Raw genomic sequence first — 6714 nt, forward strand, 5'->3', positions numbered from 1 at the left:
GCTATAGATTAAGGTCGTGGTTTACTCCAATTGATCTTTGGATATGCTTCAATTTTGGGCTCAACCCCTTAAATTAGATGGAAAAATGGATGGATGGCGTGGATAGACCACATACATTTAAGGTGAGCCCAACTGAGTACCCAAGTGAGGACTTTTTGGGGCCCACGAAGAGTAGGCCGACAAGGTGGACGAAACGGATCACCCCATTGTGGGCCTTAGGCTATTGTACCAATGACTATCCTTTCATTCGGTAGTAAACGAAGTGAACATGTAACAACCACGACCCATATCACATAACACCCATGACCCATGACAACTATGACCCATACCACATTACAACCACGACCCATATAACATGACAATTATGACCCTTACCAATCACGACCCATATAACATGACAGCCACGACCCATGATAACTACGACCCATATAACATGAGAACCACGACCTATATAACAGGACAACTACGACCCATGACAACCATGATCCTCTTCTTATCTAATTCGGAATGAATTGGCTACTCCCCTTCCACCATTCCCGTGGCTGGTGGTTGGTGCTATGTGGGCCACACCATGTCATCCATTCCGTTCATACATTCAGCCTTATCCTTTTAGGGCTTTATAACAAAAATGAGACGGATATAAATCTCAAGTTGACCACACTATAGGAAAACAATAATGATTGGATATCAACCATTAAAATCCTCCTAACGCCCATTGTACTATTTATTTGACATCTAATCTCTTGATTAGGTCATACAGGTCTAGATGAAGGGAAAACACAAATAATCTGAAAAAAGGGATGGACAGCTTGGATAAACAAATACATCACAATCGCCCGGCCCACGGAACTGCCGGTTCTGAGGTAGAGTCAGGCAGGGGTAGGACGCAATCCGTGTCCATCCGGGATGGAAGCGGATTGGCTGGTGTACCTCACACCAGCTACGTAGCTTCTGTTGGTGTGTCGTGCCGACGTCGATTTCCTGCAAAGCCTTTCGCATGAAGTTCATGCCTTGGAACACAGATGGGGCCCACTGGGATGTTTGTGAGAAATCCTCACCGTCCATACATTTTTTGAGTTCATTTTAGGACATGAGCCCAAAAATGAACCGTATACAATGCTCAGGTGGGCAATGTGATAATTGAACATTCATAGTTGAAATATTTGTTGGATATTATTCATTTTTTGGATAGTGGTTTCAAATGATCTCTAAAAATAGATGAACGGTGTAGATATAATATATACATCACCGTGGGGCCATGTAACTTTGATCTACTTTGAACCGTTCGTACAACTCAGAGCTCGAGGAGCGTCAGTGCTCGTCCTCGCACGACACATACGAGTCGGAGGGAACGAATTGGCTACTCCCCCTGACACCACCCATTGGCTAGTGGTCGGTGCTCTGTGGGGCCCACAAGTATGTATGTGTGTCATCCATGCCGTCCATATATTTTTATATATCATTTTATGATATGATAAAAAAAAAATGAAATATATCTCTATCTCAAGTGGACCACATTATAGGAAACAGTGTTGAATGAATTTTGACCATTAAAAACGTTTTGGGGGCCATAAAAGTTTTGGATCAAGCTGATATTTATTTTTTCCCTTCATTTGGGTCTTTATGACCAAATCAACAGATTGGATGTCAAATAAACAGTACAGTGGGCCTTAGGAGGAATTTAGTTGTGAATATTCATTCATTATTTTTTGTCCTGTGGTGTGGTCCACCTAAGATTTATATCCCTATAATTTTTTGTATAAAGCTCTAAAATGATCTGTAAAAATTAATGAATGAAATGGATGAAACACATACATCATTATGGAGCCCACAGAGCATCGACCACCAGCCACAAGTGGTGTCAGGGGGAGTAGCCAATCCGTTCCCGTCCGACTCGGGACGCGGATTGAATACTAACAGGTTGAGTGGCGAGACGGGCTACTGAAGTGACGTCACCACTAATGTGGGCCCCACCATGATGTATGTGTTGTGTCAACACCGTCCATACATTTGGAGAGATCATTTTAGAGCATGGTCCAAAGAACGAGGTAGATCCAAGGCTGGGTAGACCCACCACAGAAAACAGTGATGAGAGTGACGCCAGCCGTTGAAACCTTCTGAAGGTCCAGCATGATGTTTATTTGAGATCCCACCAGTTCATATGTTAAAGCAGACATGAAAGAAGGGAAAAAACAAATATTAGCTTAATCGAAAACTTTGGTGGCCCTTAGAACTTTTTAACGGGTGGTATCAATCTCCCTGCTGTTTTTTGTAGTGTGGTCCTCTTGAACTTTGGATCTGATTCATTTTTTGGATCATACCCTAATATGATCTTTTCAACTGGATGGACGATGTAGATACAAAACATAAATCATAGTGTGGCCCACAGAACTTGGTGACATCGTTTTAGTGGGGAGTCTCGCTACTCAACCTGTAAGTAGCTAATCCACGTCCCAAGGAGTCCTAGCAAGACACTGGCATAACACATACCTACAACAGCAATATAGCTGGTGTGTACACCAACCAATCCATTTCGGCGTCCAATCCGATTTGCTGAAAAATAAGACAGATTTAAACATAAACTGGACCACACTACAAAAGTGTTGGATCAAGCATATATTTATTTTTTGCTTTCATCCATGTCCTTGTGATCATATAAAACTGTTTCAACGGTGGAAATCATTATTCCAACTGTTTCCTATGGTAAGGTTCACTTGATCTTTAGGTATGATTAAATTTTGGATTCAACTCCTAAAATAAGATAGAAAAACGGATGGACGGCGTGGATAGACCTCATACATTCATAGTGGTACACCAGCCAATCCGCTTCGCTTTCAACACAGATTAGAAGTTTCTCGACTTACGTGTAGCTGTAGGAGTCTTCGATGAGTCCAGATTCCCAAGACCTCGAGAAGACTATTTTCGTAAGTCACATTACTCAACTTACGCATCCCAATATATGTAGAGATGAATGGTCTTATTGGGCCCATTGTGGTGTATATATTTTATCCATGTTGTCCATTCATTTTGAAAGATCATTTTAAGGAATGAGCCAAAAAATGAGGCATATCAAAGGCTCATGTGGACCACACCATAGAAAGCAGTGAAATTGAAAACCTTTTGGGGCATGACAACCACGACCCATAAAACATGACAATCAAGACCCATAAAACATGACAACCATGACCCACAACCATGACCCATATAACTTGACAACTACGAACTATGATAATCACGACCCATATAAAGTGACAACCACGACCCATATAACTTTACAACCACGACCCATATAATATGACAACCTCGACCCTTGCTACATGATAACCATGATCCATTCAAAGGGTCATGGTTCACATTCACAATGGATCATGGTTTTTATCCACAAAGGGTCGTGGTTGATATTTGACCCTACCCCTAAAATGACACAACAAAAAGGATAGGCAACATGGATTATTCACATACATTAATGTGGGCCCATTTGGGTTGTGGTTTGCATGGGTCGTAGTTGCCATGTTATATGGGTCGTGGTTGTCATGTTACATGGTTCGTGGTTTACAATGTGTTCACTTCCTTTTCTACCAAACCATTAGTATCATAGCTTAAGGCCCACAATGAGGTGATTCGATCCATCCACCTTGTCGGCTAGCTTGCTGTGGGCCCAAAAAGTCCTAATTTGGGCAGTATCTACTTCTAACAAGCATCACTGTAAGCCTAGAAAGTTTTTATAGTCACCATTATTTTCTATTTTGTGGCCCACACGAGCATCGGATCAGGCTGATACTTGGGCCCTACCCCTAAAATGACACGACAAAAAGGATGGGTGGCATAAATTATACACATACATTAATGTGGGCCCATATGGGTCGTAGTTGTCATATAACATGAGAACCGCGACCCATATCACATAACAACCGTGACTCATATAATATGATAACTACGACCCATTTAACATGACAATCACGACCCATATAATATAACAACCACAACCCATGACAACTACGACCCTTACCACATACAACCATGACCCATATAACGTGACAAACACGACCCATATAACATGACAACCACGACCCATGATAACTACGACCTATATAACATAACAACCACGACCCATAGAACATGACAACCACAACGCATGACAACCACGATCCATTTTTGGTAGTATAAATGGATCGAAGGCTACAGATTAAGGTCGTGGTATAATCCAATTGATTTTTGGATATGCTTCAATTTTGGGCTCAACCCCTTAAATTAGATGAAAAATGGATGGATGGCGTGGATAGACCACATACATTTAAGATGGGCTCCAACCGAGTACTCAATTCAATTTCCTCTCTCGCGCGCAACTTACACTGGGAAAGAAAGAAAAACAGGCCAACTGCACTCCTACCTCATGACAATCATGATCCTTTCCTCATGAAAACCACAACCCATATAACATGGCAACCACGACCCATACATGGGTTGTGGTTGTAATGTGGTAAGGGTCATGATTGTAATGTAGTAAGGGTCATAGTTCTCATGTTATATGGGTCGTGGTTGTCATGGGTCGTAGTTTTCCCAGGTCGCAGTTGTTACATGTTCACTTCCTTTACTAACAAATAAAAGGATAGCTATTGGTACAATAGTCTGAGGCCAACAATGGGGAGATCCGTTCCGTCCATCTTGTCGGCCAACTTGGCGTGGGTCCAAAAAGTCTTGACTTGGGTAGTGTCCACTTCTAACAAACATCACAGTGAACCTGGAAAGTTTCAACAACGGCATGAATTATACACATACATCAATATGGGCCCCACAAGTTTAGTCCTTGCCCACGCAAAAAAAGGGTTCCGTACACATCACTTTATTGGCATTAAATACTACGTAACTTTTTAGTCCCTAGAAAACCGTGCAACTACTAAACCAAGGTGAGGGGCATTTTCGTCCGAAATAAACTCCAAAAGCTGTCAGAAGGCCCTTTAGGGAATATATGGAGTGTCGTAGCGATCGAGGTAATTGACCCAAACTTCGAGGCGAGTACGGTCAATTTCCCCTACCTAAGCCGTTCAATTTGAAAGTACAACTGTGGACATGCATACACAGGACACGCTGCTGATAAAGAAATCATAACTATCCAATTGATGACATTCAACCCAACAAGGTTAGCCGAAGGTAATGTTGAAAAAAAGTATATCAGAAAATATAAAATAAAAGTATTTAAATTAACATAACGTAAATTAATTGTAAATACACTTCCATTAAAGCTTAATTTGCCCCTTCTTGATTGATATGGTTACTGACAAATTACATTCAAGATAAGACAAGCATTCTCTTTAATATTCTGCGTGCAACAATTACCAAAGAATCTACTCAAGAACTTGTTTAATACATTTGGTCATTGGTCAAATTTGATTAGCAGTCAAACTTAGTGACTCAAACAATGTTTAAGCTACTCAACAACTTCTTAAAAGAAAAATATTTGAAGAGATCAAATCGAAATTCTGATTGAATCTATTGGACTTTGATGATTATGGACTTAGATGGTCCAGTTTATATAACATCTAAGGTGTTGATCGTTACTAGATAGTCATTAATGGTTCAGAACGTTTATAAAATATTTTTTTTATTAGCAGTGAAAATAAGTAACTTAAATAATGTTCGAGCTACTCAGCAATTTCTTAAAATAAAAATATTTGGAAAGATTAGATCGAAATTTTGATTGAATCAGTTGGACTTGGATGATTATGGACTTAAATGGTCCAGTTTATATAGCATTTAAGGTGTGGATCGTTACTAGGTAGTCATTAATGGTTCAGAACGTTTGTAAAATGTTTTTTGATTAGCAGTCAAACTTAGTAACTCAAACAATGTTCGAGCTACTCAGCAATTTCTTAAAATAAAAATATTTGAAAAGATCAGATCGAAATTTTGATTGAATCAGTTGGACTTGGATGATTATGGACTTAGATGGTCAAATTTATATAGCATTTAAGGTGTGGATCATTACTAGGTAGTCGTTAATGGTTCAGAACGTTTGTAAAATATTTTTTGATTAGCAGTCTAACTTAGTAACTCAAACAATGTTCGAGCTACTCAGCAATTTCTTAAAAGAAAAATATTTGAAAAGATCAGATCGAAATTTTGATTGAATCTGTTGGACTTGAATGATTATGGACTTAGATGGTCAAGTTTATATAGCATCTAAGGTGTGGATCATTACTAAGTAGTCATCAATGGTTCAAAACATTTGTAAAATACTTTTTGATTAGCAGTCAAACTCAATAACTCAAACAATGTTCGAGCTATTCAGCAATTTCTTAAAAGAAAAATATTTGAAAAGATCAGATCGAAATTCTGATTGAATCTGTTGGACTTGAATGATTATGGACTTAGATGGTCTAGTTTATATAACATCTAAGATGTGGATCATTACTAAGTAGTCATCAATGGTTTAGAACCTTTGTAAAATGTTTTTTGATTACCAGTTAAACTCAGTTATTCAAACAATGTTCGAGTTACTCAACAATTTCTTAAAAGAAAATTATGTGGAAAGATCAAATTGAAATTCCGATTGAATTTGTTGGACTTAGATGATTATGGACTTAAATGGTTCATTTTATATAACATCTAAGGTGTGGATCATTACCAAGTAGTCATCAATGGTTCAGAATATTTGAAAAACATTTTTGATCGTTGGCACTAATTTTCGAACATTTCAGATCATTAGATCACCAA

Source organism: Magnolia sinica, chromosome 5 (assembly GCF_029962835.1).
Source record: "Magnolia sinica isolate HGM2019 chromosome 5, MsV1, whole genome shotgun sequence".
Classification (NCBI taxonomy): Eukaryota; Viridiplantae; Streptophyta; class Magnoliopsida; order Magnoliales; family Magnoliaceae; genus Magnolia; species Magnolia sinica.